The following is a 17,967-nucleotide window of genomic DNA, read 5'->3' on the forward strand; positions in this document are numbered from 1 at the left end:
TACTAAAGTATTTACATGTGAAACGACATGGTGAACGGAGTTTTCTTTAAGGCACTCCAGCAGTAGATTAAAAAAAAAGTAGTAGAGGAAATAGCATTGAAAAACATAAAAAGGTAATAGGGGCTCCTTATTTTTCTTTCTTTTTTTTTTTTTAATGTTTTAAAGTTTCCACAGTAAACTGTTTAAAAGTAATTAAAAGTAAAAGCTGCTTTTAGGGCCTGATGGAAGACTGCCTGCTGCGGAAGGCTCCCAGAGTGCTCAGCGTGACCCCATCTTCCCTCTGAGGAGCAGGCACACACATTCTCCTGTCCTGTTCTAACCCTTTAAGTCATGTTCACCTTATCCCGAAGAAGGTGCGTCTTTTGAAGGCATGGATCATGCTGCACTCACCTCCATGTCTCCCCAAAAGCCAGTGTGGCATCCTGAGGCACGGCAGATGTGGAGTGCGGTCATAGCCCAGAACAAGGAGTACCACCGTGCTACAGATGTCGTGATGTTCGCTTTCCGTCCTTAGCGAGGACCCACTGTAAAAATATCCCGTCTCATTCCCAAGAATAGTTCCCTTCTCCTGGTTTATTTTTATCATGTGGACACTTGGAGGCTTGTACATGATCATTTTCCCTCTTTGTGTTGCTACTCGAAAGCTTAGAATTAAATTTGTGGCCCACCCACAGCAAGAGTGCAGGATCTTGCAGGCTCTAGTTTGTGTGTTGGCTTTGTTCCTGGCGCCCCCTTTAATTTCCCTGCTTTTCTTCTACCTCTTGTCATATATTCTACTCGGCTTTTTTTTTTCTTACAGGATTATAATAATTCATGTGAACTGTATTAGTTTCTTTGCAGAATCTGTCCAGACATAAATAGTATTTTCTGTGTGCCTTTGTTCCTGATGTCAGATCATAGACCTTCCTGTGTCTGTGCTGCAGCAGCATGGGAAAGAACTTTGTATTTTAACTAAATGAAGTCACCAACTCTGCAAAAGAGGTGTGCTGAGTCCATTTTTTTCAGATGATAAAACTGAGGCTCAAGAAGCCTCCCCTCAGCTCCCAGAGCTGGCACACATCAAGAAGCCTCCCCTCAGCTCCCAGAGCTGGCACACATCAAGAAGCCTCCCTTCAGCTCCCAGAACTGGCACATATCAGCCACCAGATCTGAGCCCGCTTCTTGCAGCTTCTTCATGTGGAGCCTGAGCTTTCCTTCCTTGATATTTACATAGAAGTTTTATAAGTTATAAAATAGGTTGCTATTCCTAGTAAGATGTCCAAACACACAAAATATTTTTATTTACTTACTTTATTGTTTGCTTTGTTTCTTGACACGGTTGGATAGCCACTCCATGGTGTCTTCTTTTTTCACTCTGTCCCATCCTGTTCCCTGATGGTGAAACAAAAGGAAAAGGAAACAAGGAAGGGAGGGAAGAGAGAATTCCACAAGGAGGAAGAGGAAGAGATGGAGGAGGTGACCAGGCTGCAGATTTCTTGTGTCTCTTGTGTCCTGGTTGAGGTGAAAGTTTTGGATTTGAGAGGAACCAAAGAACACTATAGGAATGGAAGAGAAGAGAATGCCCTCGAGATGAAAGTATCAGAAAAGACGCCCTAGCTTCGGTCATCGGCCTCCTACCTGTTCAATGGCAGTGCTCTTAGAAACTCGTGTTTCTGATTCACTTACTCTGTGCCTGGCACCTTGTTCAGTGTTTTGATTGTATTCACTCTTACTCAGTTTTCATAACACACTAAGAGAGAAATTCCTGTGATCCCCTCAAAAGGAAGAGCTGAGGTTGAGCTCAGTTAGTCAGGCTGGCTAGTACCATACAGGTCATGAGAGACGGAGCTGGATGCAGGGCTAGGCAGAACTCACAAGCTGGCTTCTTGATCACTTCCGTGGTCAGCGCCATCTTCCTCCATCATCAGTGTCCACGGGTCATCTCCACCCGTGCATGCTGTCATTTCCTGAAGACCTAGCTCAGGAGCCGCTGTCTTCATCAGCCCTTTCATTCCCCTTCCCTTCTCTTCATCACTGCCCCTTCTTAGAGCTTCCATGGTTATCCCTTCACCCCTGTTCTTGTAGCCTGCTCTTCTTTCATGCTTACTTTGTAGTTATACGTGCACTCTTCAGAGCTCTACCTTCCGTAGAGTGCAGGTCCCCATTTCATTCATCTTCAGACTCCCTGTGGCTCTCTCAGTATCTCATCCTGCATAGATTCTGACTAAATGCAGTCGTGGAAAAATATTACTTAGGTCAGCATTTTCCTGTCGAACTTTCTGGTAATGCTTTATTTACGAAAGTCAATACAATGGTCTGTAAATGAGGCTGCTGGTGGTTTGCAGCCCATTCCCAGTGAGCAACAAGAATGCCTACTTGGCTTCCTGTATTCTCCATTCCATCACTGTAATGTGACAGTGGTTCTTTTCCCTGGAGTTAAAGATGAGAATAACAGTGATGGGGAAAGTCTGGTTTCCTCAGATCCAGTGATGTGAGAAATGCACATTTGTCAGCCTTTTTCCCCCTTGAAAGAGCGAGTTCCAGGCGTTGCACTCTCCTGCGGTGGAAGGTAAGCTAGCTCTCCAGTAAGAAACCTGAATAAGATACCAAGTGTTGCTGTACATACAATTCCTGAGGACAAAAATTGCCTTGAAGTGGAGTGGGTTATTGCCATTTCAAATATCTTCAAACTTATAAACTAAGCATTATGGTTTTACAGCAGTGAGCATCACCCCACTATTATAAAATGTCACACAACCCCCCCCCCCAATCCTGTGGACTAGCTCTATCTACCAGTCATGTTTCCATCCAATCCTGAAGCTGTAACAGTAAGCCGGGCAGATGTTGAAACCCCTGCTTCCAGACTTGGCCAGCCAGGAATCAGAATAGCCAATGATCAATGCTGATATCGACATCTGTCATTTTTTTCTCATCAGCTCCAGGCTTTGAAGCTTTCCCTTCGCTCTATCATTGTTTGCTTCAGTGAGCACTGTGAGTCTTGGTTATGAGCAATGAGCTCCAGGGTGCCTCTTTTACCTGTGCCTTTAGGATGACTGTGTCTCACTGCCGTGACTAACCAGCCCACACATTTTAATGCAGAGTCTGTCCAGCACTTCTCCCCTCCATGCTCTCAGGTCTTCATTTTTTTTCAGAAGCAAGAGAAGAACCCGCACAGCAGACAGGCAGCTTCCAACTGATGCAGAGCTCATTTTTCCTGCTGCGTGGCTGCTTGTTTTTCCTTACACTTTTTTTTGTCATTGAGAGGTTATGACAACATGAGCCATATTGTATTTATAAACATCACGTGTTTCCTTGATCTGGCTGCAGTTTCTGCCAGACAGCACACAGGGAAGAAACATTTCTCGTTGGCTCAGCATTGGTTTTCGTTATGCTGATTTCCGGAACAGGAGAAACGCATTCCTGCTCAGCTTTAACTTTCATAGAGTAGAAGTAATGCCTCTGAATGTCCGTGAAATAGTTTTAACAAGGGTGGATATTGCTCCTTTAAACCACATGTTTTGACTAAAAGCTTCCTTCAGTAAGAAAGCAAAGCCTAGCATTTAGTCACCATGAAGAGGGACGGAGCTGGAAGCATTCGACAGATGGATGGGTGGTTCTGAGGTCTCTGTGCGTCTAGAAAGTTTCCTCTAGAAAAGAACAGACCACGGAAGATGAAAGGTAAGATCTGCCTTTACAACAGAATGCAGTCCTTAGAGACTCCTCTGCCCGGCTCTGGCAGAGATTGTATCCTTCCTTTTCTTGTTTTATTTCTCATGTGTTCACTCCAGTGAGCAACTAGAGTTGGAGGTTTTGTATGAACTTCTTGCATACCGCTTTGAAAGCAATCTCGTTGCTACCGGAATGAATCTGTTTTTAAAGATTGCCCCTTTAATTCCACTGGGCTGTCTCTGAGCTACAGATCCGTGAGCCTGTTTCTGTTTAACTTTATATTTTAGGAAAGGCTTTGGAGGGTCAGTGCAGTGTGCCTGAACAGGGCTCGTTCATTTATGGGTTTGGGGCAGTCATCAGTATTTTCATAAAGATATCTTTCATTCAGTTCTGAGATCAGTAGAGAAAATTTAAGAGGAATAAGAGGAAACTGTATATGGCTTGTAGTAGTGTTCTGGGAAGTTACTGAATTCTTTTTCCTGTGAAATTCATCTTAAATTGTTAAATTTTTTTAGTTTGGGAAAAAATAGGAAGCTGTCAATGTAAGCTTGAGGAAGGAATGGTGAACAAGCATCCCGTTTTTAAACAGCCTGTTATGTGAAATTTAGTGATTGCCTGAAAGTCTTTGACAAAAATCATGTTTATTCGTGACATTGGCTCTGTGTGAAATCACATTAGAAAGTACTTTCAAATGAATTTAATGAGGGGCATGCCCTCATAAGCCTATCAGCTTCCTGTTAAAGGAACACATGCATGGATCTGCATATCCATCCTGTAGTGTTTTAATCCCCGTTTGAGGATCATTTAAAAATGTGTAGGACATGGTTATCCAATATGATCTTCATTCCATGTACCATTTCATGTAGCCATCATGGTAATCCTATGATGTAAGTACTATGATACCCATTTTAAGTTTGGGAAACTGAGGCTGAGAGTGATAAAGTAACAAGATCACACACTAGTAAGTAGCAGAGTTGAGATTTAAACCCAGGCTTCTCTCCAGCGCCTCTGTATCTGTCTTAAGCTGCACAGCCTCACCAATGGCTGAGAGTTTCAGGCCTGGGGCCAGTGCAGATCATTTGCCTTGGGAGTAGTGTAATGTCATATCTACTCAGCGCCAAGATATATTTTGTACTGTAGTGGGTTTTGCTGTTGTCTTATTGGGCGCCTCTTGTTTATTTGGTTTTTGTAAATTAGGAGCCTTCAAAGCCTGAGACTGCATCAGGCTGATGTTTATGTTTACCCCGGAACTGGGTTACAAGTTAAGGTGACATGAAGGCTGTCAGCACCAGAGAGAGTGGTGGTAATAAAAACACCTTGCATGAGCAGCTGTTTCTGTTGCAGGCTTTTATTGCTTCTTTTCCATAAACGCTAAGTTGAGGGGTGGGGGTGGGGGTGGGGGTGGGGCGCGCGCGCACGCGCACACGTACACACACACACACACACACACACACACACACACACACTGTGTTTGTGAGCTTGATAATGGATTTGAGAGAGTCTTTACAAGATTCTGCTCCAGGTGCCTTCCCGCTGCCCATTCAGAAGGAGGCGGGAGGAATGCTAAAGAATATTGAAGGGGGAGGTTCTGGAGTTGGGACTGCTGGCATACTCAGTTTTCCCGGGGCTCTGCCTAGCCCCTCCTGAAGATCCAGACAGCAGAAAATATCCTGGTGATTTGTTATGCAAAGTTCTTACCAGGGATGCATCGGCTCACATGACACAGGATTGGGTTTCAGGACCAAGGCAGCCTGCCTCCAACCCCCTTAGAGCAAATTATGAAAATTTCAAAATGAAACTCCTTTTGTAAATTAATATATGCTAATGACTACGTAGTCGTTGTTTTGAAATCCAAGGTTGGCCAAACAACCAACCCACCTAAATATCACTTGAAGCAGCTTCCGTTTCTCTGATGTTCGGCAGGCCCCACCCATCTGAAGCCTCAGCTACCTTGAGCAGGAAAACTTTTGCCACGCCCCCTGCCTCTCATACCCAAGCCCCGCCCCCTTTCTCTGATGTTAGCAGAAGTGGCCTTTGACTAGGAGCATGCATCCTTGTCTTCCAGCTGTAAACCTCCTTCTCACAGGTTGTTCTCTGGCTGCGCTTTCCCTGTTCCATGTTCTTTGTGGGTTTCCACGGTCCCAGCTAGGCCAGGTTGTTCCTTGCGGTATCAGCCCAGGCTTCCTAGGTCTGGCATCCCGCTCTGAGGCAGGCTGACCATATTTTGTGCCTTTCCCAGAATATCTCAGGTGAGTGTGCTGTTTTCATATACACTCGGGGGTAGAGAGAATAATGTGTTAATAATGTGTTTCTTCTTAAGGTCCATGTCACCTGTGGTGACATTTCTCTCCACAGTGCTTTCCCCACGGGGTAGCAGCTTCTTGGCTGGTGTGGAATTTGCAGGAGCAAGAAATGTTCCATCTGCTTTTGAGGAAATACTCCTTTAGATTCACGACTCAGGAAACGTACATGACTTGGGTAGTTGGTGTTCCTTCCTTCAGTAACTAAGCCTGACTAGTTTGACATCTTCAGGCTCCAGAACTAGAAATGGGGTCTTAGACATTATCTTTTGTAAACCGTTCACCTGGAAATTCAGAGCCAAGAAGCTTAGCATGGTTGGAGAGATTTGGTCGGGTTTACAAAGCAAAGAAGGGATGGAAAATAGTACTGGAGCCCAGGCTGTCCGCCCCAGACCAGCCCATTATCCTCATCCATTGCCACACTGTGCTGACCTTTGTGATTATTCTCATTGCTCTGGGTCTCATCTGTGTGTGTGAGTGTGTGTGTGTGTGTGTGTGTGTGTGTGTGTGTGTGTGTAAGAGAGAGAGAGAAAAAACAGACACACACAGAGAGAGAGAGAGAGAGAGAGAGAGAGAGAAACAGAGACAGAGAAACAGAGACAGAGAGAGATCTCTCACAGAGAGGAAGAGAGAAACAGAGACAGATGGAGACAGAGAGACAGAGACAGAGGTTCACTGTTTAATGTAAGCTGGCCTTGAAGTTACTATGTAACCAAGGTTGTCCTCCAACTCATATATTCTTTCCGTGTCCAGTTTCGCAGCTGTTTTCTTGGTGGGCCTGGGAAGACTGTATACCTCACAGCATCCGTGGCATTTATCTGGTACACCTCGGCTTCATTTATTCTCCAGAAAGCAGCCCACATCTCTCTTGTTGATTATCTTACTAAAAACGAACCAGAGATCCTGTCAGAGCTAGGGTTCATTAATTGGAAATGCATGGGCCTGCACCAAAAATAGATGTTGAACTAACCAAATTTAGATTACCCTGTACTTTTATGGAAGGGGAATAGGTCATCAAGTCAATGGAGAAACAGCAGCTGCTTCAAATTATGAGATACATTGAATAAATCAAAAAACATTGGCTTTAGCGGTGTTGTGGGAGCATCCTTCATTGTCCGTCTCTCTGTGGCAGCAGGTCTTGCCTGTGGTTATTTGTGTGCCAAGTTGTCCTCTCCTGGCACCACTGGTTTTTAGATGACACATGGACAAGGGGGGTTTGCATCCTTTTGTTTTTGTAGTTTTGGAATGGGGGTCTCCCCGTGTATCCCATGCTGGCCTCCATGGCTAGTATTACAGATGTGTGCTGCTGCACCTGGCTTAAATTTTAGTCATTGTATAATATTGCCTTTAATGATTTTTTTAAAAGATTTGTAAGACTGAGGGCCTAGGAACTAGTGAGTGTTGTTGTTTTAGTCACAGTTAAGCAGTTAAAGGTCAGTTTAAAACCGACTTAAAGAAAATTATTAAATGAGTGGTATTTAATTAGTTCAGCTAGAGTAGGGCGAGAGCCTAAATGGTGATCGTGTCTTGTGGACGCAGAGTTGATCCCATGGACTGAAACTTCAGGATGACGTCTAAGCTGGGGGGTCATGGAAGGTGTCATTATTAGGGGATTGTAGACAGCTGAAAAGAATGAATCATTTTGTTGTCAAAATCCCATCTAATTCCACTTGAAGCGTCCTCAAGACTCCGGCATCTTCCCATTTCCCCCAAGGAGGAGGCACCCATGAAGTCATTTTGTGTAGCTGTATTTCCTTGAAGCCTCTCCTAATAAAAGGTGTGCCTATCCAGGACTTCATTGAAGCCATTGGACGGACAGGCAGCACTGAGTCACACCACATTCTTAAAGCATGAGCGCTGTGCTTGATTCATTTGCTAGGTCCAGGTCCACACATGCACTTGATTTCATTCTTTTTTCCTTTCCTTTTCCTGCAACATCAAAGGTCATGGTTTGCCATGTCGTTTTCACCCTTTGGAACCCATTACTTCTCATTTGCCCTTAATGGAGCAGGAAGAACTGCCAAATACAGCCGTAGACAGCAGGAAGTCAGAACACATTCACAGTGGAACAATTGATCGTGGACCTGATGTGTGTTTCTCATGAAACGCTCTACCACGTATTCAGAGCTGGAGACCTTCATTTAAGATGAACACATAGGACTGTGTTTTGTGCTGACCTCCAAGGAGAGACATTGATTACAACATTCTGAAGATGGTTAGCACCATGTGGTTGTGAGTGAAGGAACATTCTAGATGCCTCTCCAAAAGTAGATAGCATTTTTGCTTTCCTTTAAAAGCGAATCTAAAAATATATTTCCTAGCAGCTGTTTAACAGCAAAACAAGAAGGAAAAAGGACCCTCCCTGCTGCAGAGTAATTTACTTAACAGATATCTACAGGGTCAGACCCCATCGCTTCAGAAATCTGCTGAAGATTTCACTGTGTATATTTAGACCAAGAAGCCTATTAGCTTGTGATCTAAGAGAACCTCTGTATTCTCATAAAAATGAGAAATGTGGCAGTATTGGCAACCAAGGCTATAATTATGTTAATGTAGTCATTTTAAGACTGAAATATGTTGTTTTAAAATGTTTCTGTATTTTCATTATTCATAACAATGATCTGAAGAAATTTAAGAAAATGCTAGTGAGTTCCTATTCTGTATCACCTTGAGACTAGGGCATAAAAATAAGTCAAATGTAGAACTTTGAATCACAATTTTTATTAAAAGATATGCACTCGCCAGGTGGTGGTGGCACATGCCTTTAATCCCAGCACACGAGGGAGAGGCAGGCAGATCGCCATGAGTTTGAGGCCAACCTGGTCTACAGAGCTAGTTCCAGGACAGCCAGCACTACTCAAAGAAACTCTGTCTCAAAAGAAAAAAAAAAAAAAGGATATATATTTTATATATATATATATATAAAATGTATCTTCATAATATAAAAATTGACCTTGTGAAAATTTAGGTTTTTACAGTGTGAACTGAACTCAGGACCTTATCCATTTTATGCAATCATGTTTCCACTCAGCTACGTCCCCAGTCCTCTTTTTACATTTTGAAACTAAGTTGCCCGGACTGGCCTTTATCTGGCTCCATAGCAAAGGAAGGCCTTGGACTTTCCATCTTCCTGCCTCAGACTCCTGAGTAGCTGGGATTACGAACTGGTGCTACCAGCCCCCAGGCCAGTTATATTTTTATGTTTTAAGTATTTTTGTACAGTGAGTATATGTGCAAAGCCAACTAGTCGTGGGTGTCCAGTAACAAAATGTGTCCATTTTCCTTGGATCTATACTTTTTGTGATACATAAAAAAAAACAATAATTAATGTAAAAATGCTAGCTCATATCATTTGTACAAAACAGTGGGTCTCATCATGGCATTTTCACACATGTACACTGTAAATCTTAATCACCCTATCCAAAATTTAATTTTGAGCAATAGTAAAAGATTTGGGGGGGGGGTCAAGGACTGTCCTAAGGTATCCAGATGTTTGTTACCAGTGCGAATATATGACAGGCCAAGATGGATTGTGAATAATTGGTGAAATTCTGAGAATATACAAATTACTTTGAGCTAGTTGACTCAGCATCCTCCTTACCAACATCAGAACACAGATGACCAATGACGTGTGTGTCAGTTAGTCCCACCACGAAGACAGATGTCTAGAAAAGCAGAAGAGAGGTCTTCGCCTGGCTCCCATTTTCAGTTCTTAGTCCATGGTCAGCTGGCTCCACTGTTTCTGGGTTTATTGTAAAGAAGACCATTCTGGCAGAGGGTAGAGGAGAGCTGTCCAGTTATGGTAGGAAACCATGAAGTGGACAACAGCAGAGAAGGCGGTTCAGGGCAATGCATAGCCCTCAAGGACATGCCTTTAAGCAACATACCCAAGACGATCGCACATCTGGAAATATCCACCCCTTCCACTAATGCCGTTAGATTTAAACCCAATGGATTAATCCACTGGTCAGAGCCGAACCCTCACATTCCAGTCCCCTCTCAATGATCCTGCCCACTAACTGTTGACCATGCCTTCAACACATGAGCCTTTTAGGGTATACCTCCTACCCAACTCTAACACGGATATAAAGATGATTTTCCTGGCTGATAAGATGGACTGGGAAAGAGAAAGATCTAAAGCGGAAATGGATATAATTACTTATTTACTAATAACTTACCAGAAATCATTGAAATTGGACTTTGCTTGTTGTCCCAGTGGGAAATGTATAGGGAGTCCGTGGAGGTTTAAATGAGCAATGTCCCCCAGAAGCTCATGTGAATGCTTGGCCCCCAGTTGGTGGCACTGTTTAGGGAGGTTTAGGAGGCGTGGCCATATTGGAGGAAGTATTGGGGTGGGCTATGAGAGTATACAGTCTCTCACTACTTTTAGTTCCCTCTCTCTGTTTCATGCTTGCTGTTAAGACATGTGATCTCGCAGACTCCTGTTCTTGCCGCCATCCTGCCATATGCTGTCATCCTTCCCAGCAATCATAGACCCTTAGCCTTTGGAACTATAAGCCAAAATAAACTCTCTTCCTCAAGTTGCCTTTGGTCATGGTATTTTATCACAGCCACAGAAAAGTAACTAATACAGTCTTTTCTACACAGTGTGGTCTAGATTCAGAATGTCCATTAATTTGAGAACTGGAATGAAGAAAAATATCTTCTCTTTTTTTTAAGTAACAAGTTCTCTTTGCACATGTACATACACACACACACACTTGCCATGATGCACATGTGAGGTCAGAAGACAACTCAGAGGAATTGGTTGTTTTTTACTCTGTACTCTTTGGGGGATGCGCTACTCAGCTCCCAAATAAATACACAGAGGCTTATTCTTTCTTATGAATGCCTGGCCTTAGCTTGCCTTGTTTCTACCCAGCTTTTCTTAACTTAAATTATCCTGTTTACCTTTTGCCTTTGGCTTTTATCTTTCTTTATTCTGTATGCCTTTCTTTACTCCTTACTCCATGACTGGCTGTGTTGCTGAGTGGCTGGCCTCTTCTTTTCTTGCCCCTCGATCTTCTCCCAGACTTCTCCTCCTATTTATTGTCTCTGCCTGCTGGCCCTACCTATCCTTCTCCTGCCTAGCTATTGGCCGGTCAACTCTTTATTAGACCATCAGGTGCTTTAGACAAGCAAAGTAACATAGCTTCACAGAGTTAAACAAATGCAACATAAAAGAATGAAACACATCCTTGCATCATTAAACAAATGTTCCACAGCATAAACGAATGTAACACATCTAAACTAATATTCTCCAAAAGTTGGTTCTTTTTCTTCCACTGTATGGCTCCCCAGGATTGAACTCAGGTCATCAGGCCTAGCTGTCAGCACCTTTATCTCATAAGTCATCTCACTGACATAAGCAAGAATATTTCCTTACATCCTCTTAAGTGTAAGTCCATGCCATATACTTGGACTTTTCTCCTCAAGGATGAAGTCTTTGAGATATACTACAGCAAGGTATACATTGCCTGCATTCTGAATTGCCATTCATTCATGAGTTTTTCTGTTTCACCAAGAGAAGGTATTGTTTTCTTCATTCTCCTATGAATATATTCAAGTGAATATTATCCATTTTGTACACTGTGTCTTGCTTCACAGTTCCCTAGGAGCCCATGAATATTTGTTGTTGATATTAAAAATAATGCAAGTTTTTTTAATGCCTAGCTATTATTATGTGTACCTCAGATAATGTAGCAATGATTTAATTCATTTCCTATTCATGGCCCAAGAAGGGTAAGCACAGGAGGCATTTCTGGAACAACATAGCTGTGCAATTAGAGGCTCTGGGAATCTCTGCCAGGGCCACCGTGAAGTCTGGGAAACCATGGTGGAGAAGAGATTCCTAGGAGAAGTCTAGCCTGCTTAGCCATAACTCTGTGGTTCTTCCACACCCCGCTTCTTGATGGGGAGAGGCAACGATGGCTAAGGTAGATTAAATCCTTTAAAAATTTGGAAGGGGGTAGGGTGTTAATTATATATGTCAGTATACCAGAGGAGAGGCCATCAGTGTGGAGCCGATATCCCAGTATCCTGATTTTAAGAAACTCCATCTTTTTGTGACCTTTATCTTCCTATCCTTCCTGGGAGAAATTTTGTCCAATGTTGTTTTTTAGAAAAGGAAAGAAATTAATGACCCCTCCCACCACACACACACACACACACACACAACTGAAAAGAGGGAGAGACCGAATGTTGGGTTGAGCAGTGGGAGAAAGGAAGTTGTTTTGGTTCAAGCTGCAGTTTATCTTAAAGTGAATGCACAAGCTCTTGGTGCGAGTTTGGGATTTTGAAAAGTGCTCCATAGATCCCAGTGCCTTTTCTTCATGTGCCTTACTACATGTGGGACTGAGAGTCTCTTTTTAGGGTACAGCATTGGCAAAAGCAACTCGACAGTGTCACACACACACACCCCTTCCATGCTGTGGCCATTTTGTCACATGGAGCATGGCATTTCTCCGGGAAGTCTCTGAGCTGCTAACTAACCATTTGGTTTCTTAGGACTTCCTTGGTTTCTGGAATTCGGAGCGTTACCTAAGAGTGGGGATGCCCACAGTTCTAGGTGTATGTTCTTGGAACTTGGAGACGCAGATCTAGTGTCTAAGGTGGAGACTTTTTCTTTCCAGATCAGCCTGGTGGCAAAGGGATGGTGATAGCTGGTTCAACCCCTCCATCTGCTGGAGCAGGGCAGGGCAGAACAGGGCAGGGCAAGGCATGGGCAGAGATGGTGCCAAGCTCAGCCTCAGGGCATGCATGACTCCCAAACTGGTTGTCTTTGAGGCTGTTATTTATCCAAATAAGGCAAGGCAGTGGTTTTGCTAACTGGCTCAGACTTCTGAGCCATGCTCCCTGGCTGGCTAACTTGATATTTGAACTGCAAACACAAAGGTATGCCTTTGAAATGGAGCACTTTTGTGGGGTTCACGGATCTCCTGGGGTCATTGTTTGGAAGACTTTCCTCTACGGTTTTAGAGAATGTGGATACAGTTGGTTTGTTTGACCCCTCTCTTCCGGAACAAGCAGCAGAAATGCCTTTTTTCAGATATCTCTGCTCTTGATTTTGCACCAAAATAATACTCAACCTCAGACCATTCTAAGGTCAGACCCAAACACTGATCTCTAGATATTGAACTGCAAGATTCCGCTGGCATCTTCTAGATGCTGGGCCTGGCTTTTGCCTTTGGATGAGCCACTTGAAGTTCTGGGTCAGTTTGTTCATCTGGAAAATGGAGGTGGTGGTTACATGATAAGAATAATTAGGGATTCCATGGGATAAGTCTGGAAAGCAATTAATTAGAGGAAATCTTGAAAAACATTCATTTCCTTTTCTATGTCCAACTTGTGGCAAATGTCGTTGAACATATTTAAGTATTTTTACTACTAGAGAAATGATGGGCGGTTATGATTGTGATTGCCACCCACAGCTTACTATCAGAAAGCTCTTGTTCTGCCCATCCTGGAGTGTTGTCTAGTGCGCTCATTTGAGTGGTTCTTTCTGGATCCTCTTCTGCATACCTATGCACATACTTTACTTTCTCTTCTAAACTGTGCCTTTCTCAAAGATGGGAATTATGTACTGTTTGTTTTGTTTTGATTTTGATTTTTTTTTTTTTGAGACAGGGTCTCACTATATGGCTCTGGCTGTCCTAGAACTCACCATGTAGACCAGGTTCTCCTTAAACTCACAGAGATCTGTCTGACTCTGCCTCCTGAGTATTGGGATCAAAGACTTGTGCCACTATGCCCAGTGAGGATTATGTCTTAACAGATCCCTTCTCCCTCATCAGTTGTAAACCTGGATTTACCGCAGATAGTAGCTACTCAATAAACTCTCCATGAATTTACAGAATCATATTTTTGGAGTGGGTATTACAGGAAGTCCTAGTTAAAGAATAAGAAACTCATGTTAATTCCTGAACTGGAGTGTTGATTCAGTGATTCATTCAAGAATGGTGTTGGTTGCCCTCCATCCTTCTACACTGATGGTTTTATGGTTTTATGGTTTTTCAAAATTATGTGTGTGTGTGTGTGTATGTGTGTGTGTGTATGCATATATATATGTGTGTGTGTGTATATATATATACAATTGGTGTATTATGCATACAGGCATTTGCATGCCATGGCCCACGGGTAGAGATCAAAGGATAACTCCTGAAAGTTGGTTCTCTCCTTCTACCATGAACTCTGGGGACTGAAAATAGGTTATCAGGCTTATGGTCCAAGTGTTTCTCTACCTACTGAGACATCTTGCCAGCCTGTCTGCACTGATTTTTGAGAGCCACATTTGGAGGTCATTCAAGAATAATAATCTGGTCCAAATACTCGCAGGTGTTTTTGTATTCTTTGTCTCAGGCTCCAGCTAGAACCCAGGAACACAGATGGGGTTTCAAGGGCATATCCTTTACAGGTATAAAGTTGGAATGTCTTTGAAAGAACTGAGAAAGTGCCACGTTTTTAGTTGTGACACAGCATTTATTGCCAGTCTTACCCAGAGGTATCCTCCTACCTTGGATGCCCATAGAACACAGCATTTATTGCCAGTCTTACCCAGAAGTATCCTCCTACCTTGGATGCACATTGAAGTCTCTGACACTGGAAGCTACTTTTAAGAGCAGAACAGAAGACCCTTGTGAATCAAAGGTAAATTGCCACAAGGGCTGTTTTGACATGAAACCCCACTGTCGTTTCACATTCATTTCCTGAGAGTTTGGATTTGGTGACTTGTAAAATATTGTCCTCCAGTGTGATCCCCTGGGACTTGACTCTTTTACAATCCTTTCTTCCCCTGACACCTTAGCCAGTGTTCAGTTATGGATAAAAACGATGGCTCAGCAAAGCCATCATCACCACGGTTTACAATGGGCCCTGCAGTGCAGCTCGCCTTATGTTGTTTGTTCGGTTAAAGCAGGAATGGGACCAGCATGCGTCCCCCAAGGGTAAGAGGTGGGGCTGCTAAGTGACCATTTGGTTTCCAGGTTCTGTCATTCATCCATACGTCGACCATCATTTTTCTCTAATGGGCCCTGAAAACTCTGTCTCTCTAATCTACAGTTGTAGTGATTACAATTCTATATAAATCGTTATGAACTCATTTGGTAAGTTTAGACTTGCTATGTCATCAAGCCAAAATATGCATGTCTTAATTCTCACACTGTTGTAATCATCCTAAAGCTATTTGCTATGGGATCTAAGTTTCTTCAGTCATAACATGGTCAGTTTCTATATTGAAAGGAAGGCTGGACATAGGGTCAACAGAAGGGACCTGTGTCTCTGTCACTGGTTAATGCATTTCTGAGAGATATGGTCTCCATTAACATATCTGGAGTCATGGTGCTCAAAGATTTTAACCAGATAAACCCCAGGTATTTTAGTGCATAAGTGATCTGGTATCTGTATACATATACATAAATATATATATATATATATATATATGTATATATATATATATATATATATATATATATCCATGTATAATATTTGTGTTCAGTTTCTCTTCCCATGATATCAGCTCCCAAAGGTCAACCTTAGTTTTTTCTAAAACTAAATCAATAGAAATTCAACAAATAGGGGCTGGAGAGATGGGTCAGCGGTTAAGAGCACTGAACTGCTCTTCCAGAGGACTTGATTTCAATTCCCAGCAACCACGTGGTGGCTCACAACCATCTGTAATGGAATCAGATTCCTTCTGGTGTGCATGAAGACAGAGCACTCATATACATAAATAAATAAACCTTTAAAAAAAGAAATTCAACAAATAGTTTACAAAGTTCTAAGTAACTTTTATTATAATTTATTGTTATAATTATCCCAAATATGTTATTATTGTTGATCTCTCTGGGGAATGTGTAAGGAAGGGACAATGGAGTATATATAATATTCTGTACTATCTGCAGTTTAAAGCATCTAGTTATGTGCTAGAACTTATCTCCTACAGATGAATATGACTAAGGTACTACTAGCTGCTACATGTATGTACTTGCTACATGATGTTGAACAAGGTTCTTAACTTCCTACATGTCATTCCTTAACCATTCGAAAACAGTAGTATCTGCCTTATGTATCTCACTGAGTTCTGGAGTCCATAAAATAAAATAAAAACTGAAAGCACTTATATAGTACAAAACTACTAAATGATTATCATATGTATTTCCTCAAGGGCGCACTTAAAATTTCTTTCACAATAAGAGGCATTATAAGTTGATAATGCAATATATTATCCATTTAAGGTATATGTTAATAATTAAATAGGCATTTCAATAGCTGTTCCTCAAAGGAAATAGTGTAAGCCACTGCGTTGAGCATCTTGGTAATATACCGGCAGCAAATCTAGACATTCTCAAAGGGATCCGAGCACAAAAGGACTTTGTCCATGCAGAAGTCTGGGTGGCTGTGCAGAGCGGAGAGGGAGTTGTTTGTTCCATCTGTTGCAAATGTCTGTAAGAAGATAGGATTTTACCAACTGTGGCCACTGCAGATACAGGAGCTGTCCTTGGCTCACGATAACATGGGGAGTAGCCCCGTGGAAGGAAGACCAAGTATCCATGAGAGAGGGGAGTTTTTCTTTTACCTACCCTGCAGCTCTGCCCTGTCACTGCTTGTGACAGTATTTCTTTATTCTGCCCCAGCCCAAGCATCTTTCATCACTGTTAGGCACAGGGCTGATCCACCAGATCTGGTGGTGTAGAGTCCAACTAGAGTTCTTCATGTCAAACTATTTCTGGGAATAACACTCACATTAAATATAGGCATAAGCTAACCGCTGACTGGATCATCTCTTTACTGAGAATCCAATAATTTTGGCAACAGCCTGTCTGTCTCATGTCTGGGAGACGGTCCATTTATGAGCAAATGAAACATTAATAGATTAATAAGACCTTACAAATGACCATCCTTGCAATTTTAACATTATAAACAAGATGAGTTTGCAATAGCTCCAGCGTAACAACCATTTCCTTTCCTGATACCAAGTGTATGTCCATAGGCACACTGGAGTTTCTCTTTACATGGGTATTCTTCTTCTTCTTCTTCTTCTTCTTCTTCTTCTTCTTCTTCTTCTTCTTCTTCTTCTTCTTCTTCTTCTTTTTTTTTTTTTTTTTTTTTTGTTTTTTTTCGAGACAGGGTTTCTCTGTGTAGCTTTGTGCCTTTCCTGGAACTCACTTGGTAGCCCAGGCTGGCCTCGAACTTACAGAGATCCGCCTGCCTCTGCCTCCTGAGTGCTGGGATTAAAGGCGTGCGCCACCACTGCCCAGCTACATGGGTATTCTTTAAATTGATCATGAGTGAGAAAGAAGAGTTAGTAATAAAATATTACAATGCTGTTGACCTTCCTAGAGGATGAACATTGTGTCCTACTGAGTGAGGTAGGACTGGATTATTTCCTGGCAAGGCCTTTCTTAAAGCTAACCTGAAAGAAAGAAACTGCTTCCATTTCTTCTTCAGCCTTAGTCCAACAAAAGAAGACGGGAAATGAAGAGCCATCTCACAAAGGCTGTTTATGGAAGGGTAGACAAGACTGAGAACAACCTGATGATCCAACTAGACTATGAGATGCCAGCAGTTGGCTGCACTTGGGCTAGTGAGAAGGAGCTAAGAGGTCCTCTGAAGACTGAGCCACGCAATGGCTCTATGTACAGCACCAGGACATTTTTTTTTTTTTCCGGAAGTGGATGGTTCATTAGCCACTTCTCTTTCGAAGCCTTGGATAGCAAACCCTTCTTTCCTCTCTGGGATCAGCTTCCTGCTTACTGCAGAGCATTTAACTCACCCCGATTCACCACAGTCCTGGGCTGCCTGTCAAACCCTTGACAGTGAATTACTGCCCCAGCAATGATGAAGCCGTGCATGCACTATGCGGAGTGCCCTGCAGCACTCTGAAAGTGAAAGGAAGTGGTTCTGAAGTGGCAGGAAGGAAGTGATGGGAGAGGTAAGCCAGATTGCCTCCCACGTGGTCCCGCCGACTCACGTGGGAGTGGGTCAACAGAAGCCACCACCTTTTAAGGGGGCTGTCATGAAA

General features: G+C 42.7%; 1 protein-coding gene across 19 annotated transcripts in view; it reads left to right on the forward strand.

The window, feature by feature from the left end:
* The window catches only part of Kiaa1217 (KIAA1217 ortholog), a 474,194-nt gene that overhangs the window by 387,011 nt on the left and 69,216 nt on the right, over window positions 1-17,967 (forward strand). The window contains exon 1 of one of the 19 annotated variants that reach the window (XM_028891994.2): window positions 3,099-3,657. The exons of the other annotated variants lie outside the window; for them this stretch is intronic. The gene's annotated coding sequence lies outside the window, so the exon portion shown is untranslated. Of the gene's footprint in view, window positions 1-3,098; window positions 3,658-17,967 lie in introns of those variants that run through there. 19 annotated transcript variants of the gene reach the window in all.

This window comes from Peromyscus leucopus, chromosome 5 (genome assembly GCF_004664715.2).
Source record: "Peromyscus leucopus breed LL Stock chromosome 5, UCI_PerLeu_2.1, whole genome shotgun sequence".
Taxonomy (NCBI): Eukaryota; Metazoa; Chordata; class Mammalia; order Rodentia; family Cricetidae; genus Peromyscus; species Peromyscus leucopus.